The following is a 20297-nucleotide window of genomic DNA, read 5'->3' on the forward strand; positions in this document are numbered from 1 at the left end:
AAAAGTGCTGAACTGTGATGATACTTTTTTTTCCTGTGTGCTAACTAAAATAAACAAGTTTAAAAAAAAAGAAAAAGGGAAAACCCTACCAGTCCCCATCACTAAGAGGGGTTTACCTGCCTAAACTAAATACAAAGGACTGTCAGGATGTATGTCAAACCAATCACAAGTTAATCACCGTAGTGACTAACCCACTCTTAGTGCTTTCCTCCATATTGTATAGGCGTCCCTTCCTAGGGACGGGAGACATAACCTTTTTCACCAAAAAAACCTTCTTCCCCTTTAAATTTAGAGGCGTGGCCATGGGAGTATACGCTACCCTGACCCCGCCCACCGGCGCCACTCCTCAGTCCCCATTGACATGTCGACAATATTTTTTATTGCCCAATGACACCAGTATTATTAGCGGGGGGAAGATGGTGAGACGTATGGAGGAAAGGGGACTAAGAACTAAGAGTATGTTAGTCACTACGGTGAGTAACTGTTAATTACTCTTAAGTCCCTTCCCCTTTCCTCCATACTGTATGGGTGATTACAACTGAATGTAGCCCCAGGATGGAGAGGAGACCCTCCTTAAGCAAACAGGTTCCTTAGAACCACCTGTCCAAAGGCCGCATCTGACTCAGAGCCGACTCCCAAACAGTAATGCTTACAGAAAGCTGAAGGAATGCCCCAGGTAGCTGCCCTGCTTATAACCTGCCGCTGGAATGCGATGGCTGTGGCCCTGACGGCATGGGCTTGCATGTTGGCTGTCAGCGGCTTGCGCTGCCCCTCATAGGCCTCTTTGATGGCCGCAACCATCCGCCTTGCAATGGAGGCCATGGATGCCCGATAACCGGGTCTTGAGCCCCCAAAGGAGACAAAAAGTGCGTCTGACTTGCGGAAGCCCTTGCTCCTATCCAGATAGAATTTCAAAGCGCGTCAGACATCCAGACAGTGCAAGACTCTGAGCCTTGTCCTTGGGGTTAGCGAAGAATGTAGGTAGGACTATTTCCTTGTTTAGATGGAACGCGGAGGGTACCTTAGGTAGGAATGCCGGGTTGAGTCTGCAGGACCACACATTATCCCTGTGGAAAGTGGTATAGGGTTCTGAAGCCACCAGAGCCTGGATCTCGCTGACTCTGCAATCAGATGTGAGACCGACTGTTAGGCAGAATCATGTGTGTAGTGGTCCCTAAGGACACTGCACAATTAAGACTACAAGTGGTAGTACAATTTCACCTTTGGTACAAGCCCGTACTACACAGAAAAAGTGGTAGCAGTAGCTGAGAAGCCAGACTTATCTCAAGAGCAAATGATCAGAAGTTGAGATTACACAAAGGACTACAATTACTGTGACCCAAGCAAACACTGACTTAAGGTTTCAGGTTGAAAAAATATAAGTACATTTATTTTTAAAACATCTGTTCATAAAACACTTCACTTCTATTAAATCAAAACCACACTTAAAATATCCTACACACAACCAATTCACTTTGTGCAGTTCAATTCAAGGTAAGTACATAGGAATTTGACAGACCGGTTTTGTGAAACAAAGACGTTACTGTGGGTTAATACGCAAATACGTTTTGACAGTAATGACAGTTAGGTCTTACGAAAGAAAGGCGTACCCACGAGAAGAAATGTTACCGAAGTCAAACACACTTAGCACATGAATTAACACAAGAGAAGTGGGGGTAAAAATCATAGGCAATACTTTTGTCAAGGCAGACAGAATCAGATGATACTTTCTAAAACGTAGATAAAACTCAATAGGCCTGCGCCAGTGTCAAATGGGACAGGGGCCCTGTTGTCGAGGATCACACGTCTAGAACAGTTCACGATTCGAGATTGCCAGGAGTACTTGGATATTGTCAAAAGGGAAGCAAAAGTTATAAGAGGGAAGGAAGATAAGGACAAGCCTTTGGTGAGGAGAAAAGGGATTCACCCTAGTTCTTCGAAGTCGGACACAGTACCTTATTCGTTTGAAGAAAAGCTGGTGCTACGACAGTTGTTCCTGGTAGTTCCTGCAGACTCCCGGTTCCTGGAGCTTCAATCGTGGGGACAAGAAGGACGACGTCTGGAGTGATCTGCACTACCCAGGGATGAGGACAGCAGCAGCAAAGCGACGGTGAATAAAAGGTGCGCTCCTTTAAATCAGGAGAGGGCTCTTCCGATGGCTATCCGGACCACTACAGCACTGTGCAGTGATTTCGACCCAGAAGAGGATTCTCTGGCTGAAGAAGGGTGAGCTGGTTGATCCCACCAGGCTCAAGGGAAGACTACTTCGGACTGGATCTTCTCTTGTCGTTGAAGGGTAGATAGCTTAGGACTGCAGCAGGGCTTCACCGGGACTCGGGGTTGCAGCAGCCGTCTTATTTTCCGCTTCTCTTCGGTTCCTTGCAGTTTCAGTGGCGAATCTGACTTCCAGCCTAAGAGTCCTGCATTTTATGCCAAAATCCCCCATTCACACAGCCTGACTGTCAATCACCCGAGGGGTACTAGGATGTACCCCTCGGGTGTAGACCCGTTAGAAGAACATTACAGTCCCTCAGGACTGATACCGGTAATGTCAGGAGACCCCTCGACTGTCAATCACTCAGCAGGGGGGTTGTCCGGCCCCGACAACCACCTTAGCCAATCAACACAAAGTGCGATTGGCTAAGGTGGTCACATTCAGCCCACCTAGACAACCAGACGCCAAAGGAGGGCTTCTGGACAGAAGCCTGCCAAAGGTCGGCGAGCAAAGAAGGCAAACCTGGTTTGCCGCGCAAACTATAAACACAAGAAGGACTTTAACAAAAAGAAATGGCGATGTAACCCGACCGGAGCCAAATTAAAAAGTATTTTGGTCAAGCAGGTTTAAGTTCGAGGCTAGTACAATAGCCTAAAACAGTACCACGTTTATATACTATAATCGTGGTAGAAAAGATAGGGTAGGTACCACTGCCACCAGCCAAGTCTTAGTGTTAAGGGAGCGTAACAAAGCTCTAAGAGACGCAGACAAAAAGGAGTAGGAATTAATCCTTTCTAGTACTCCATGTAAGATGGGGTGTATTGGGTCTGCAGTTTAAATGACTACATAAAGTAAATGGCAACTTTACCTGTTTCTGGGGGACAGTAGACAGCCCCAGAAAAAATGGAGTCAGTGGGAAGTCTCAAAGACAACCCTGTGTCACTGCACTGAAGGTGCTGTGTAACACACAAAAAGTGTTGGGCTCATGGATTGGTGTGGCTCCAGAGTCCAAGATCACACAGACAGTAAATATACACATGGAAAAACACATCTAAGAGTGGGAAAAAGGTTCACACTCTTACCAGGTGGAAAAAAATAAACCCCAGAAATCCAGCAAAGCTGTTGAGGGACTCACTAGGTAAGGGAAATTAGCCAATATAAGAGAATTCTCCATAACACCTACTAGCAGAGCTGTCTAAATGTTGACCAGCCTGATGTCCGCGGACACCATTGTCTCGAAGGGTTTGTGCGCCAGGGCACCAAACACCACATTGAGGTCCCACACAGGGTGTGGCTTTTTTGATGGGTGGGTAAAGCCTGGACAGACCCGCCAGATGTTTCCTGACTATCGGGTTGGAAGAAGAGAAGACCCCCACCTCCGAATTTCTGTAGGCCCCTATGGCTGCGAGATAGGGGCGACATGTGTCCACCTGTACACCTGAGTGGGCAAGGTGTGCAGAGAAAGAGAGCACATCGTCCGGTGTGCACGTCAGGGGGTTGATTTCCTTAGAATCTGCTCAGTGACAGAACCTTCTCCATTTACTCCTGAATTGGCTCCTATTGTCCTTGCTCCTAGCCCCCTGGATGATATCCAGGTTAGCCCGAGATGGGTTCAGGTGCATGAGAGTGATCTGCTCAGGAACCACGCTGAGAGGGCTATCTTCCGAGGTGCGGGGTGGAGAACCCTGCCCCCCCTTCTGGGACTGGAGAGGTGCTGGGCCCAGCGGAAGGTGAATGGGTGGTCGGTCCTAGAGGCTGAGCAATTAGGAGAACCACAGTGTCGCCGGCCACCAAGGCACTATCACTATGATGCTGAGGTGACAAGCCTTTATATTGCGGAGTAGCCTGGGGATCAGGGATGTAGCAGAAAATCATAGGCTGTCATGCCTTCCCATTGAATCTGCATGGCGTCGCCCAGGGAGCCGGGGCCTGATCCCTGTCAAGGCGCAAACTGATGGCACTTCCTGTTCCTCCAGGAGGCAAATAGAACCACTTGAGGATGGCCCCATGTGTTGAACACCATCTGCAGGACCTAGTCGTTCAATTGGCACTTGTAATTGTCAGCTCCCAGTCTGCTGAGTTTGTCTGCCTCCAAGTTGGCCTCCCCCGGGAGATGGACGGCCCTGGGGTAGATGTTTTCCAAGGCCCATTCCCACATACTGACCGCTAGATTGCACAGTGGAGGGGACCTGGTACCCCCCTGCTTGTTGACATAGAACAGGCTGGTGCAGCTGTGGGTCTGGATAAGGATGGCGCTGCCGTCGATGAGCAGACGGCAGGCCATCAGGGCTACCCAAATGGCTCAGAGCTCCAGCCAGTTGATATGCAACTCCTGCCAGGGTCCAGACTCCATGGATGCTGTGGCTGTCCAGAGTAGCTCCCCAGCCCTCGAGGGAAGAGTCCATAGTAATGTTGACCTGTGGAGTAGGCTGCCGGAATGGCATGCCTGGCTGCAGATTGCAGTCCTTTGACCACCACGTGAGGTCTGAGTGGAGAGAAGGCGGTATGCTGACCAGCTCCGCTTGGGAGCCCCTCTCCTGATTCCAAGAGGCTGCGAAGTGCAGCTGCAGTCTCCTCATACGGAGCCTTGTGTGTGGCACGGCCAAGACGACCGCTGCCATGATACCCAGTAGGTGCTGGTACCACCAAGCTGAAGTAACTGGTCTGGTAAGGAAGTGCTTAGTGGCCCTCTTGATGGCCGTAATCTTGGACTCTGAGGGAAATACCTTCTCGGAGCTCGTATCCCAGATGAGGCCCAGGAAGGTGAGGATCTGCATGGGCTGCAGCTGAGACTTCTTGAGGTTAATGGTAAACCCCAGGTTGTGGAGTGCACTCTTAAGCGCGGAGGAGGTGCGGACAACACCCCTCTGGGGATCTTGCCCTGACGAGCCAGTTGTCCAGGTACGGGTAGACATGGTGACCCTGGGCCCTGAGGAGGGTGGCCACTTCATTCATGAGTCTGGTAAACTCCCTGGCGGCTGAGTTGAGGCCAAAGGGTAGTACCTTGTACTGGAAATGACAGCCCATGATCCTGAAGCGTAGGAAGGAGCGATGGGGCTGCCAAATCGGGACGTGTAGGTAAGCGTCCTTCAGATCCAGGGAGCACATCCAATCTCCCTTGTCTAGTGTCCCTGCAATGAGTGCTGGTGTAACCATCTTGCATTTTTGAAGAGGGAGGGAGAGGCTGAGGGTGGAGAGGTCCAACACAACTCTCAAGCCAGCCTGGTTCTAGTTTTGTATGGCAAAACTCGTGGAATAGAAGCCTAATCCTCTCTGTGAGGCTAGTACTTCTTCCACTGCCTGGCTCTCGACGAGCAACCGGATCTCTTCCAACAGAGTTTCTGTCCCAATCTGTGGGAGGGGAGGAAGGAGGAGAGTGAGGTATAGGTAGGCGGTAACCCATGGATACGGCAGAGAAGAGCCACAGGTCTGTGAAGTGCTGGAGCAAAAAATGCATGTGAGAGGCTAGCCTGCCCCCCCACTGGAGACATGTGGACACACAGGGACGCATCATGCCTTTTTGCTCTCTAAGGCTGCTGCTGAGGAGGGGGACTGGAAGAAGCCTTTGCTCCCCCGACCCCTTTTTGTTGCTTGCGCCGGTGCTGACTCGGCAAGCGGTCAGGTTGTCTCGACCTCTGTTCCTGGAATCCACGGAACCTGCAAAACGACCGCCCTTTATCGGAACATTGATGCGATTGGGTGTACGCCTTTGGCGTGGCTTTCATAAGAATACCTAAAGACTTTGCAGTTTGCGAGCTGTTCTTCCTCTTATCCAATTCCTCGTTGGTGGTAGAGTGGAAGAGGTCACTACCCTCGAAAGGAAGGACCAATATGTGATCCTAGATGTCGGGGCTGAACTTTGCAGCCCAAAGCCAGGCCGTCCTCATGTCCGTGGCTATGCAGATGGCCCGGCAAGACGGATCGATATATGTGGGCCACTGTGGACTCCATGATGTCTTGCACTACCAGCTTGGCTTCCCCTGGACCCACCTTAAACCGTGCCTGGCACTGCGCTGGGAGTTCCGGAAGGAAGTCCGATATTTCCTGCCACAACCTCTGGTTCGCCGCTGCAAGCATGGCATTCGCGTTGGCTTAACGCAGGTGCAGGGAAGGCTTTGGAGTACAGCTTTTTCCCCGTACGCCTCCAAGATAAACTCCTCCTTGCCTAGTATCGTCAAGGACAAGGTGGAAGAGGACGACTGAGGCTTAGAGTAGAGCGACGCCGCAGCGGTCACCAAGTGCGGCTGCATTGACAGCAAGAGTGTATCCATTTACATCGGTCTATACTTGGCATCGAGGCGCCGATTGGCAGGCTGGGCCGAGAGTGGTTTAAGCCAACCCTTCTGGGCCAGAGTGACAACCTCCTTCTGCATCGGGACACCCGTCTTGTTAGGGGGTCTTAGGGAGAGGACCTCTGCCAAGACCATCTCCTCAGGCTGCTCTACCTCGGGATGAGGAAGGTTCAGATATTTTGCCAAACCTGCAAGCCTGTTGTGAAAGGCCTTCGCTGACAACGGCGTGTCAGAGTCCTCCTCCTCATCTGTATCCGCCTGGGCGTCCGGCTGGTCCGCCGCAGTAGGAGGAGGAGTGCTGGGCGCTGTGATCTGCCGTGTGGAGACCGGAGTCGGAGGCTGCTGCGCCAGTTGGCTCCGAACCGGCTGCCCTGGGGGCAGATTCGAAGGAGCCGGCAGCGGGGGCTGCTCCAGGGCCTGTGGTGCCAAAGCCATGGGAGGAATGTCTATAGGCACCGGTGGTGTGACCGGAGGGAGCAAGTCCCTGACTGCATCCCCTAGGATGGCACCCATCTGGGGGGTTCGCATCAGCCCCAAAAACCTTACGAAGAACCTGTCCTCAGAGGCTAAGGAGGAGGCAGGGGATACTGACGGAGTGGCTGGGGGCTGCTACGGCCGGAGCACACTCAGTCTGCGTTGCAGGGGGAACCTGCCCGGCGCTATTGATGGATACACTGTAGGCCACATACCTGGTTGAAACCAGTCCCACTTTGAAACTTGTTCACCCGCCTGCTCTGTTCCTAGGGGTGGCATCTGACAAGCTGCCATGTTGTCTGGCGTGGTGGCCATTTTCTCGGACTGCGTGCCACTTGCCAAAGTCGTGGTGCATGGCCCTCCGGACATGGACTCGCCCAAGTCTCTTGGTGTTGCAACATGAGGCCTATCCCGCACCTCAGGTCTAGGCCTGGAAGGCGTCTCACCCTCGGCATTGTCGTCGGTAGTGCTGCGTGCAGGCACCTCCTCGGACATGGAGCCGGTACTAGGACGTACCCCTCGGGCGTAGACCCGTTAGACGAACATTGCAGTCCCTCAGGACTGATACCGGTAATGTCAGGAGACCCCTCGACTGTAAGGCCAGTAGCTGGGTTAGCCTCGGTGCGCGTGCTGGTAACAGAACCCAAGCGGTTCCTCCCTCTTGGGCGTTTCCTCGGGAAGGAGTCGCCCTTACGGGGTGCGATTGAAAATAACAGCCCTCCTTTGGGCCTCGATCTCTGCTGGACAAACTTCTTCAAGTCCTCTGGAGGCAACGCTTCGGAGAGTTCTCTCCACCTAGCTAGCCCGTTCTTCAGTGCGCGTGGAGTCAGAGTCGCACGTGGTGCAACCTTCCCAGCTGTGCTCAGGGCCAAGGTAGCAGAGGCAAAGAGTGGGGGGTCAGACGTGGGAGAGAGTCCCTCGCAGGCTGGACACCGGCTGAAACCCACTGAAGTTGACATGCGCCAGGGAGGAGCGTGACGCTGGTGGGCCAAGTACCTAGATGACAAAGAAAGACAAAAAGATAACAGAAGAATCCGGGGAAGAGCTTGTGGAATTACATGGCAAGGCCAAACCCAGGAGCGCTGGTGAAATCAACCCGTTCCAGCCGACGCAGAAAAGGGTACTGAGGAGTGGCACCGGTGGGCAGAGTCAGGGTAGCACATGCTCCCAGGGCCGCACCCCAGCGCGCATTTAAATTCAAAGGGGACAGTGTTTTTTTCTGCTGAAAAAGGTTCTGTCTCCCATTCCTAGGAAGAGACGCCAATAAAGTATGAAGGAAAGGGGACGGGACGTAATAGTACAAGTAGTCCACCGTTGAGTGTCAAAATCTATTTCCTTCCCTTACATTCTAAATCAAAACTAAATGAAGTGGTGTTCTTCTTGATCTAGAAAAACGACTTCTATGTTCTGGATGAAAAAACAAAAGTTAGCTTTCAGGTGAAACCTTCTTATGAAAAGGTCAAAACAAAAAAGTCTCAAAAGCTTTCTCGACTTGGTGTCCCACTAAAGCACATGGGAAAATAAATTCTTCTATCTTCACAAGGTTAGGGGGATGGCTTCTTTTTCTCCTGACCCTTTTCAGTTTTCTTAATACTTTCCACAGCATCAGGATGAACAACTACTTACTCCTGGCTTTTACCATGTAGTTCACAATATTAGGGGGAATGACTACCTTCCCCTGCTCCCTCTCGTGTCTCTCACAGTGCCAAGAGAATGACTCCCTTCTCTTGGCTTGTTTCACAATGTTCATCAAGCACAAGGGGGAATGTCTCCCTTCCCCAGCTCCTCACTCAGGCTCTTCACAATGCCTTCTTCCAATGTCCCCAATACCAGGCAATTTGGGTAACAGACCAGTCTTCGATTCTGAACAGGCATGGTATACTCCCCTGCCAAGTACTGTGTTGTTGGGGATGAGGAGCTGCTTGATTTTCATTATTCTTATTCTTATTCGGGTCCCAGAACCTGGTTGCTCATCTCAAGAGACTTAGGATATTCTTCTGCCAAGTACTGTGATGAATGAGCAGGTATTACAATTCAATATACACGTACCTCATTGTCGCCTACCGTGTTAGTCCCTGAGCATCACCAGTCACCTTTAGTGTTTGTAGGGCGCTGGGCCAGTTTTGTTGCCAGGGGCCCTCTTACGCTCTACCGTCATAACGTGACGTCTCCGCCTCCGATTGCCTTTCCTTGCCGGTTCCCAAGCTCTGTTCCATTCTAGATGGGGTCTGCGTTACTCGCACTCACTACACAGTCATCCCGCAGCTTCCCTTTCTCCGAATTCGGCAGCGCCTTCGGGGAAAGGAGTCGCAGTATTCCTAAAATACTGGGAGTGGACTGCTCTTGGCTCTCCCTCTGCCTTGCCCACTTTTCGTTTTTACTTCACGGGTTTCTTGGCATTTCGCAAACATTGGTTACTGCTTCTTCACTCTCTTCTGTTGTCCTTCATTATATGTAGGCTTTCCTGTTTCCAGTGAAATACGATAAACACCGGAAAAACACCCCTGGAAGAAAAGATACCTCTCGATTTTAACTGAAAAACACTGTTTCCCCTTTCCCTCTGGTGCACTAGTATGAGCAGGGATGGGATGAAGTTTGGAGTTGAAGGGGTGGCTGGAGATGGGGCTTGGTAGACAATAGGTAAAGGGCCCTACTCCCCCATGTATGCTTTTTTGCTTTCTCCCATTGTTTCCCCTCCTGTCCCCTGACCTTATTCAAAAACAGTATACATTCCATGTTACATTGTTTTCTTTGTAAAAAAAATAAAAAAAAATTGAGGAATTGTAGACAAATTGCAGCCATTTTTATGGTTGCTGATTCAAGTCTTAAAATTGGCTAAAATTCCTGAAAATAGCCCTTGACCACTGACAAATATTTGTATTCACAAAAAATGGTTTAACATGGATTTTTCAGTGTCTCGGTTTGTGATCAGAGACCCTCTGTGTATGTGTATCTGTCTGGAGGAGAGCTGAAAGGTGTCAGTTGCCTGTCGGCTTTTAAAGCAAAGCTGTGTGAGGTTTCCATGTATGAGGCCCACGTGAGGCCACAGTGTCACGGTCACTTCCCAACCTCATGTGGCTCTCCAGAGCACCCACACCCAGCAGCCCATCATAATTTGCAGGGCCCTTAATTGCTGCTTAGTACTTTCTTTCTTCAAGGAGAGTTTTTAAATTAGGAGCAATTTATAAATGATGGCTCATTTAAGGGATACATGTTGGTGGACAGTAACATGAGGGCGGACACTACTCCTTGGTTTTCTTTTAGGTTGGCAAGCTGGCTCAAGTACTTGGCTACCAGGATTTTACCCAGGTTGTCATGTTCTCAGTGCAGATGCTTACCCACAAGAAAACAAGCACTTGAATTAGAATTTTGTTTTCCAGCTAATATTTCACTACAGATTGCTGGGTTTAAAAGGTGAGCACCTTTTATACTTTTCCAGCATTTCTATTGAAACATTTCCTCTCAGGTTATTTTCTGGTGTTCATTACTTTTTTTTTTTTAAAAGTCCAATGCTATTTTGTCTTGCACACTTCCGTTTAAGGGGAAGGTCAATTGAACTGCATTTGTAGCAAATGTCATTTTGTCACACATCTACAGAGTGTGAGGCCAACTTGGAGATAGGCAACTTAATTTTTAGTATTGGCTAATAGATGGTGCTTAAGCACACCCTATAAGATGAAACTATTGCATTGGAGTACAGATAAGAGGGATATGGGAAGTGAGGACAGACACAAATCTTTACCTTTATACGAGGAAAGCACGCACTAGGTAGAACATGTCCAGGAAAGATTGACATAGCACCTGAAACACTGGTGCTGCACCAGATTTCACAAGCTTTAACAGATGCATTGAAGTCATCATGCAACAACAGACAGGATAGACTGCTCATCAAGATACAATCACAAGAGCCATAACTCCCACATCACTGTTAGGCCTTATGAAATTGCAGCCTGCACAAAACCGATATCAGCTAGATATCATGCCAGAATAAAAACTTTCTTCAACATCTAGTGAAGTGTTATTATTGTAATTCACCATGAACGTATTGTAATACACGTCAAAGGAATCGCAGTAGCCCATGCTTCCCTGTATGCAGTTTTTTTTCATGGGGTGTGTGAAAGACAATTATACTACATAACGAACAACTCATAAATCATACAGAACGACTCCTATAGCTTGCGGGTGTTTGGTAATTTACCGTATATCGTCATGCTAATCCCTAGGGACATTCTCCACGCAAAACACACCCTCCTGGGAGCTCTATGAAGCAGTAACAAATGTGCTGTATAGGGTGCACCAGTTTTATTTATAGAGCCGCCTTAAGAGGTAACTGTTTAATTACAATTGTAAATGCACTACATGTGTAATGCAACTGTTTTAACCAAGTGTGCCTTCAGCCCTTTGATTTATAAGCAGTGCGTTCCCCCACACCTGTTCCTTGCACTGAAGTCCATTTACAAGACGCATTGCTAAAGCCAAAAGTGTGGGCTTTTGTGTAGATATTAGATAGGAATTTGCCAGGACTGATATGCCTAGGAACTCACCATTAGGTCAGTCCCTGGCAAATGCCTAGATGCCTGCACACACAGTTGGCTTTGCCAATGCATGGTCACTCTTGTTACGGTTTTCTACACAAAGCAATTTAGACTGCTCTCACTCGTGTCCTCAACTTCATCGTCACTGCTTGCTACTGCAAGCAATCCTCAGTCCTCATACTCCTTGACCTCTCTGCTGCCTTTGTCACCGTTGATCACCCCTTACTTCAACACTCTTTCCTCTTTTTAGTTTCAAAGGCTCTGTACTCAACTGGCTCTCCTCCTAACTTTCCCACCGCTCTTTTACCATCTCCTGGGGCGGTCATACCTCTTCTACTCTTCCCTAGGACTATGGTGTACCCCAAGGCTCTGTCCTTGGCCCTTTTCTATTCTCTCTTTAAACCTCCTTTCTTGCCCCTATCATCCCTTCCTTCAGTATTTCTCACCACTTTTGCACCAATGACACCCTGCTTTTCCTCTCTTTTTCTTCCTTCACTCCTGACCTCCATCTTAATCGCTCTTCTGGTCTTACTGCCATTAAAAACTGGATGTCTTCCCACTTTCTCTCTCTCTCAAGACAGACAAGACTGAAGTCTTATTCTTCCCTTCCAACACTCTTGCCCCTCCTTCTCCCCCTCCTTTTATTCATTGTCCCCCTCCAATCTTCCCCTCTCTGCCCACGCTCGTAATCTAGGCATTTACTTTGACTCCTCCCTCTCCTTCACCCACCATATTTCTCTTATTTCCCGCGCATGTCGCTACCACCTTTTCAATATTCGCAAAGTCTGCTCCTCTCTCACCTTCCATGCCACTAAACTTTGAATCTCCTCCCTTATATTCTCTCGTCTTTTCTACTGCACTTCCCTCCTCTTTGGACTCCCTGCTTCCCATCTTGCCCCCCTCAAATCCCTCTACCACTCTGCCATTCGTATCCTCTGTATTCTCTCTCCTCAGGACACCATCTCCTCCTCGCTTTCTCATCTTGGCTGGCTTTCCTTTCACTCCCAACTTAAATTCCACTTCCTCTGTCTTGTCTTTAAATCTCTTCACGATCTTGCTCCTCCATACCTCTTCACGCTCATTTCATTCTACACTCCATCCCGCTCTCTCCGTTCTGTCGATCTCTTCCTTCTCTGTCCCCCCATCCCCTTGTGCCTCCTCTCGTTTGTTCCTTTCAGCTCCTTGCCCCCCTACACTGGAACTCCCTAGTCTCTCTATCCGTTCCATCCCCACCTATTCCTCCTTTCGTGTCTCCTTGATATCTCTTCTTCTCCACTCCCCACCTTGACACTCCAATCCCCTCCTTCACCTTCCTCTCTCCTCCCTTACACCCTCCCCTTCTTACCTTCTCTATCTGCTCCGTTCCTCTCAACACCCCTCTCCTCCTCTCTCATCCCCAGACTTTTCCTCTTCCCGTTTCCTACTTCCTTCCCCCTCTACACCCCCTCCTCTCTCGTTTATCTTCATAGGCAAATTGTTCTACTTACTGTTTTTACTGGTTTGATTCATATTTTGTAATTGCTTCTAATGTTTTATTGTATCCTTGTTGCAGTTATAATTGTTAGGGAGAATTCTCTGTTTAGGCTGAATTTCCTAACCTAGTGAGTCCCCCAGCAGCTTTGCTGGATTTTTGGGGTTTATTTTTTCTCCTGCCAAGAGTGAGACTCTTTTACCCGCACTCTTGGACATGACTTGAGAGTGTGTCTGTGACTTGCTATGTGCTTATGGGCTAGGGGGTATTTTTTCCCCATAGGCTATCATTGGTTTTTGAATGTGTGTTACACAGCACCCTCAGTGCAGTAACACAGGGGTGTCATAGAGACCCCCAAACATAGACTCCACACCCTGGGACTGACTACTATCTCCCTGGGTCTGTAAAGTCACCATTGACTTTACTAGTCTTAACTTAGGAACTTAACCAGTACAAACCATCTTACTGTGGAAGTACTGGTAGGGGCAATTAGATTGCCCCTGGGTCTGTTGTCGAGGGGGTACTGTCCCGTCCCCCCTCGCCGAGTTCTGGCTGGTGGCAGTGGATACCACGGAAATGTTCCACCGGAATATTTCCCAATGGGATTTCCCATTGTTTTTAATGCACCACTTTTTGGTGCAATGTTAAAGATACCGCCGGTTTATTTATTTTATATAAATTCACCGGTTGGGATTTTTTGCCAGAACCCGCCGCCAAAATGGCGTCTAGGTTCACTTCAGTAACCCTGAATCCGAGTCGAGCCTTTGTTCTACTTTTGGCGGGCTTCTGCACAGAAGCCCTCCACAGTGGTGCCATTCTGTCTGGGTACCACAGGGGGTGTGGGAGGGGGTTTAGGCACCCTGGACTGAGTTGCCTTGCCAACCCATGTCGCACTCTGGTGTGATTGGCCCAAGTGGTGAGCCACCCCGCTCACCACTTAGCATGTTTGAGTGACAGCTAGGCTGAATGAATGGGGGTTTGCTGCATAAAAGCAGGGTTTTTGGGACTGGCTCTTCAGAAGTCGCCACAGGGCCTAAGAAGCCGAAGAGGGAGAAGCCGAGCCGACCTGCCAAGACGACACCGCCGGTGGAGCCCTGCGGAACCGTCTCACCACTTTTTCCGACGACAGAGGAGATCTCCCGCCGGAGAGTCTCCTTCCCTTAACTGGTGGGGACAACCAGTTGCTGCCTCCTTTTCGCCGTCCCGAAGCATCTCGTGGCCGCCTTGCTTGTGCCAAGCACCCCGGCAACCGGGATACCACTTTTTACCTCAACCGCGAAAGAGGGGTAAAATCCTTTGTGACCGAAAGACTCCACGGCTGGTCTCATCCCTGGTAGTGCAACGACCTTCAGCTTTCCTCCACGTCGAGATCACCTCTTCCTCTGGACGATGCCGCGACTTGCACCCACTACCACGAACAACTCCCACCGCTGGAGGATCCTTTCCACTTTTAAAGGTACTGTGTTCCACCCGGATTCCCTTGCCACCGATTGTACGGGGTAGATTTAGCCCTCGGCTCTCGAACCTGGGTAATCCTGGGACACCCTAACTAAACTTTTTCTAAATTCAGTAAAACCTTTTCTACTCACCTGCAAAGACTTGTGACATTGTGTGATCTTGGGCATATTTTCGCCTGGCTCTCGCTAAAGCGGGCCACAAACCAATTCTCCTTGATCCACAATTGACTGCCTTTTCTAACCTTATGTGAAAAGTGTTTTACCTTGCTGCTTTCATTACTTCTGTTTTTCCCCCCCCCCTTTTCTAATAACTTGTTGGAGTGCCATCTGACGTTAAGCGCTCACCTCTGTTTGGAAATAAGTGGGGTTAACTTAGACGTGTCCAACAAATGACTAGGGATGTACATATAAGTAATAGTGACTGTGTTTTGACTTACTTACCTTTTTCTGTGCTAGTGTAATTTATGAGTGTGCCTTTAAAATAAATAAGTATATACTTTTACACCTAGCTCTGGTCAGTGTTTGCTTGTACTACTGTGCCTCTGTACCTATCCTGTATCCTCTATATACTGCCTAACTCTTCTTGAGGGAAGTCTGACTGCTCAGCCACAGCTACCACAGTGAATCTGTGTGGTACAGACTGCTACCAAGTGGGTTTACTGCCAACACCTGTAGTCTTAAATCTTTTGCAGTGGTCCCAGAGGGAACTGCACAGGTTTCTGCTTAACAATAATGTAAAGCTCTTTGGCGTAAAGCGCTATATAAAGCCAATAAACAAACATAATTCATAGGTGTGAAGAACTAGAGGGCATCCTCCCATCTACTCCCCTTGGGTCTTTCTCTCAGGTGGCCAAGGAAGGACCATCGCTTTTGGATTCCAACCCTGGGGGTGGCTATGCGAGCAAGGCACCTTGGGGAATGGAGGAAAGGTGCCTTTAGGTGAGGCATGGGATCCCCTTTCCCTTATCAGAATACATCCTACCCTCCCCCTCTTCCTTTGTAGGTAATCAGTCTTCCCCATTGTCATGCACTCACACTTCCCCATATGCATATCCCTTGAAGACGAAGAAGAGGCAACTCTGAGTGATGCGCACTATCCTCTGTGCGACCACTTTGGTACTGGGACGAGCAAGAGCACTGTAGAACATAACTATGATGGTCAGGCAGGTCCCAGCGATGGAAGTAATCATGGTCAGGCAAAGGACTTGCACCTGCAGCTAATTACTGGTTCGCAGGTGCATATAAAGAGGCCAGACAGAAACAGAGATCTAGCTGGGCAGGAGATCACACCAATCCAAGGTGGAGCAGGCAGAATACAGGCCGGTGAAAAGGATGACTATTTCTGCAGGAAAGCCAGACAGACGTCGAGGCCAGAGTGGGTCAAGAGCTTTGCAGAGCCCTGTGCCGTGTGTTCCCCGTTGGGAGTGGGGAACCCAGAAGTCTCTGATACACCGCTGACAGCAGCAGGAAAGTCCGGAAGAATCGAGCTCTGCTCCCCATAGCTCCCCGAGAGAGAGAGAGAGAGAGAGAAAGAGAGGAGGGAGCGGGAACCAGAGGACAACCAAAACACCCAGAGGAGCAGCCGCACACCAGTGAGTGACAGAGGAAGATCACTACAGCTGGGGCACTCCGGGGGCATGGTGTGTGTAACAGCGGATGCTGGTCAAGAAAAAGTATGCAACAAATGTGAAATATTTAAACATGAACGAGCAGCAAAGTCTTTGAGTTATTGAATACCAAACTAATGAAAGAAATGTACAATGTATATGAAATATCACACGAGTGAAAGGAAAGTGATAGTTCGGAACCAAGTAAAAAAGCCTTTTTGAATTTAGTGGAAGTGCAAATCAACTGTAAGCTATTAATGAAAGCCTGGAAGGTGAGTGAACAGCATTTGAGAAGCACTATGGAATAGTGCGAAAGCAAGGTGGTGACGGGGAGAAACACCACGAAGTGAAAAGTCACATGTTGGCAGGGTGAAAAGACTGCCAAAGTAATACATAGGTGTATATGGACTAAAGACAGAGTTGAAGAGGGGGAATCTGTGTTGACAAGGAAAGTCCAAGGAAAGTCGCTGAATATTACAAAGTGCCATGGGTTATCAGTTACGTGACCTGTGATTGGTGGACCGTGTGGTCCAAGAACTGTGCCTAGACCGAATAATCCCTACTTGGAGTGAACCAAAGAAAGTTATGAGGCTAAAGCAGTTATGCCTAATAAAATGGTCAAGAGACTAAAAGGAAGGAGAATAAAGAGCTGATGAAAAGCCAGAAAGGTTATCAAGTAGATTTGCCAGGACAGTTGAACTGACTGAATTGAAAAGTCAAGAAGAAGTGTTATCCTTGGGGAAGGGGAGCCCAAGGACATTTTGTGGAACTGTGTTAAACTTGGGGAAGGGACATAAGGGGAGCTGGAAGAAGCTCAGAACATTATTTTGAACACTGTTTCTTTGGTTGATGACATCCCTACACACTGTACAGCATTAGTTGTGGGGGCAAGTATATGTTTTGGACACAGTCAGACTTTGAGCTGAATTTATTGACACAGACAACCCTTAGTTTCTTTTGGTAGGGAAATCCCACCTTAGCATAGGGCAGGTTAGGCCTTTATCCTGACATTTAAGAAATAAACTTTTGCTTTTAGGAAAAGTAAATAGTTATCTGTGTCCTTCATGATGGCTTCACATAAGAAATAGCATTTCCAAGGGCATGTACTGTAAGGGTGCAGAAGTATGAGGCGGACACATTGGTAACATTTTTAAGCAAAGATATTTATTAACTCAAAAAGGTTGGAAAAAGGCCTCTCTATCCGTAAATGCTATGAGGGGATTCCCTGCCTCAAAGTAAACTAATGGAAATTTCAAGAAGTCACAAAGCAAAAAGCCAGTCACTGTTGTGTCAAAATCATACGTCTGTGCCCAACGATTAGAATGTAAGAAAACTGTGCAAGGGTATTCTTTACTAAACGAAACAGTGTTCTGAGTGGTCTCAGAAAACAGAAATGTTTCCAGGTTTGCTGACAGTAAAGTGTTGAGAAGAAATGTTCAAAAACACAAAGTTCCAAGACTAGGGTGACGCTCCTTTCTCCTAGACTTATTGTATTAAGATACTGGATCACAAATAAAATAACGTCTCTTATATTTCCAGTTTTTATATCCTATTAATTTGGGATCCCTCTCCGCCAAGAATAGGCTTCACTTTATTAGTACCCACGGTCTTTGCCCTCCTGGTTTCCAATCTTCTATATAAGTGTGAGTCCCAAACTTGCAAGGGTGGTTTGGCGTCTTCTGGAACGGTACCAGCATTTCCCCAGTCTGAGTTGCTTGCTGAGGCTACGGCAGCTTCCTGGAGAGCCCCAGTCTCTGCAGCGCTATGGGTGGTATCTCTTCTCCTGGCCTCGTGTCCTGCCTTACAAGTGGATCACTGGAGCCCGGGTAAGTACCGGCAACAACCTAGTCGGTCCTTCCAGCTTGGACCTTTGTCGGTCTTTCCTCTACCTCGCTCTGTGGCTTCCATTCAGCTTCCCTATGCCCGCCCCCGGTGCAGGCAACCCGCCGAGGCTCCGTTTTCGGGAGGCTCATCTCCCTCAGGCTTATCTCTCAGCTGTTTGACAGCCGAGTTCCTTTTGAACTCTTCCATTGTCCAGCTGCCTCCATTCCGGCAAGTGACATCGAGATAAACTAGACAGCTCACTTTGTTTCCTTCGAGTGATCTTCGTCCCAGTACTAGTTTTCCCCTCTGACGCGAGAAACATAGGATTCTTGGCTATTTCAGGTTTGTCAAGTGCATCAAGATGGTAAACCTTGCAACAGGAGGGACGGGGGTCGGGGGTGGGTGGGGAGGGGTTGGTATTGGAGAAGGGGTTGGGTTAATCAAGGTGGAGGAATACCACGTTCCTTGAGAATTCTTTTTTGAGTTTAAAAGATTTTTTATTATGAAAAATCACATACAAGATATTCAATAACCATTAATAATAAACAAGAACAAGTGCCAGTACATAAATAAGACATATCAACAAAATTATTTAAAAAAGTGCAAATGATTTACAACATTATCTAGTATGTGTAAGTAAAAGGATGTAGTTAATATCAACAGCACAACATTTTCTGATATAAAAGAAGGGGGGTAATGAAACAATAACATAATGACTGGCTATACACAAACAAGAGAGACAGGACGGAACACAAACAGAAGGAGAAGTGGGGAGGGAATCAAGAAATATACAATGATAGTATTAGTGGCAATCTGTATTAGATTCAAAAGAAAATCAAGAAACGGTTGACATTTCAAATTATGTTTGCATAGTAGAGCAGGAGAGGAAGCTATACAGTTTTCCAACCTATGAATGTTACAAATATTATTCCACCAACACTTATAATGGACGCGTTGCAGAGTTTTCCAATTAGTAGTAATGGTTTGCAGTGCAACCATGAGACAGATCAAAATGTTTTTTTGTATGCTCGTTGACGATTGCAGCTTGTAGGAGGGAGCTCCCAAAGATGAGAAAATCAAAACAAAAGTCTTGCTGCGTTTTAAAAATGAGTTTGATCGTTTGCCATACCGAAATCCAAAAGGGTTTAACATGTTGACATTCAACAAACATGTTTAAAAGAGCCTGCGACTAGTGAGCAACTCCAGGAGAGGTCATTAGGTAGAAGGCCAAATTTGAAAAGGGAAGCCCTATGAAGGAAGAAGAATAGGGTTTGGGTTAGACTGGCTGACGAAGTAATTCTCGAGATGCATTCCCACTGTGGAGGCCAGTCATACTGAAGGTCTGGCAGTATAAAGTCATCTCTCCAATCATTATGTAGCGAGGCAGCCGCTGGAGTTGCCATCGGAGATTTATAAAAGAAATATGCAGTACAATTATGTTTTAGTACATAAAACAATCTTAGTACATCAGGTGTTTTGGAGTTATGAATAAGTTGATCGTAATTTTCAAACAGAGCAGCAATAATAGTCTAGTATTGTTTCATGGCAGATGCAGGAAGACGATATTTGATAGCAAAGTTTTCAAATATAATAGGATCATCATGTGAGAATAATTGGAGTATTTAATGTTTCTAGATCGCCATGGCTTCCACAATATCGATTTGCCTTTCACCTTAATCAGGGGATTAAGCCAAATAAGGGGAGAGGTAAAGGCAGACAATTTGACAAGAGATGGGAACATATATAGTTTAAGATATAGTGCAGATTGACGTATACAGGAACATTTCATAATTGTATTCTTACTTTTGATGAGATAAATATCCGATAGGGGAATTGGGGAAGCCACAGCTTTTTCTAGCTGCACCCAATTGGGAGCATTTTCCAATTCTTCTTTAATAAAACACATTTGTGCTTGCTTAATAACAAAGGCTATGTGATGCTTTCTAAAATTTGGAAAATTAACACCACCCATAGAGCGGGGTTTCTTTAGTTTACTAAGTGATATTCTACGTCTTCCTTTGCCCCATAAAAATGTAAGTAGGCAAGAGTCTAAGGACTTGAAAAAGGAAAGGGGAAGGGAGATAGGTAGCATATATAGAAGGTAGAGAATTACGGGAGAAATCATCATCTTTATGGCTCTACATGACCCCACCAGGATAGATACAGGGGAGACCATGATGTTATAAATTCATTGACTCTAACTAGTATTTTTCTATATTTCTTTTTCGAATCTCACAGATAGGAGTGGTCATATGAACTCCAAAATATTTGAGACCTTGGGGACACCATTTCATTCCGAAGGATAGTGTGTGGTGTGGCATGCAGTATTTGTTAAGGGGAAGGATTTCCGATTTATCAATGTTAAGCTTATATCCAGATGCTATAGAGAAGTTAGAGATAGTCTGTAAAAGGTGTGGACCAC

At 47.6% G+C, this 20297-nt stretch overlaps 1 protein-coding gene across 2 annotated transcripts in view; it reads right to left on the minus strand.

Moving 5' to 3' along the window:
* Positions 1 to 20297, minus strand: part of DENND6A (DENN domain containing 6A) — a 1713534-nt gene that overhangs the window by 386976 nt on the left and 1306261 nt on the right. The window lies entirely within an intron of this gene.

The sequence above is a fragment of the Ambystoma mexicanum genome, chromosome 2p (genome assembly GCF_040938575.1).
Source record: "Ambystoma mexicanum isolate Mex_15411 chromosome 2p, UKY_AmexF1_1, whole genome shotgun sequence".
Taxonomy (NCBI): Eukaryota; Metazoa; Chordata; class Amphibia; order Caudata; family Ambystomatidae; genus Ambystoma; species Ambystoma mexicanum.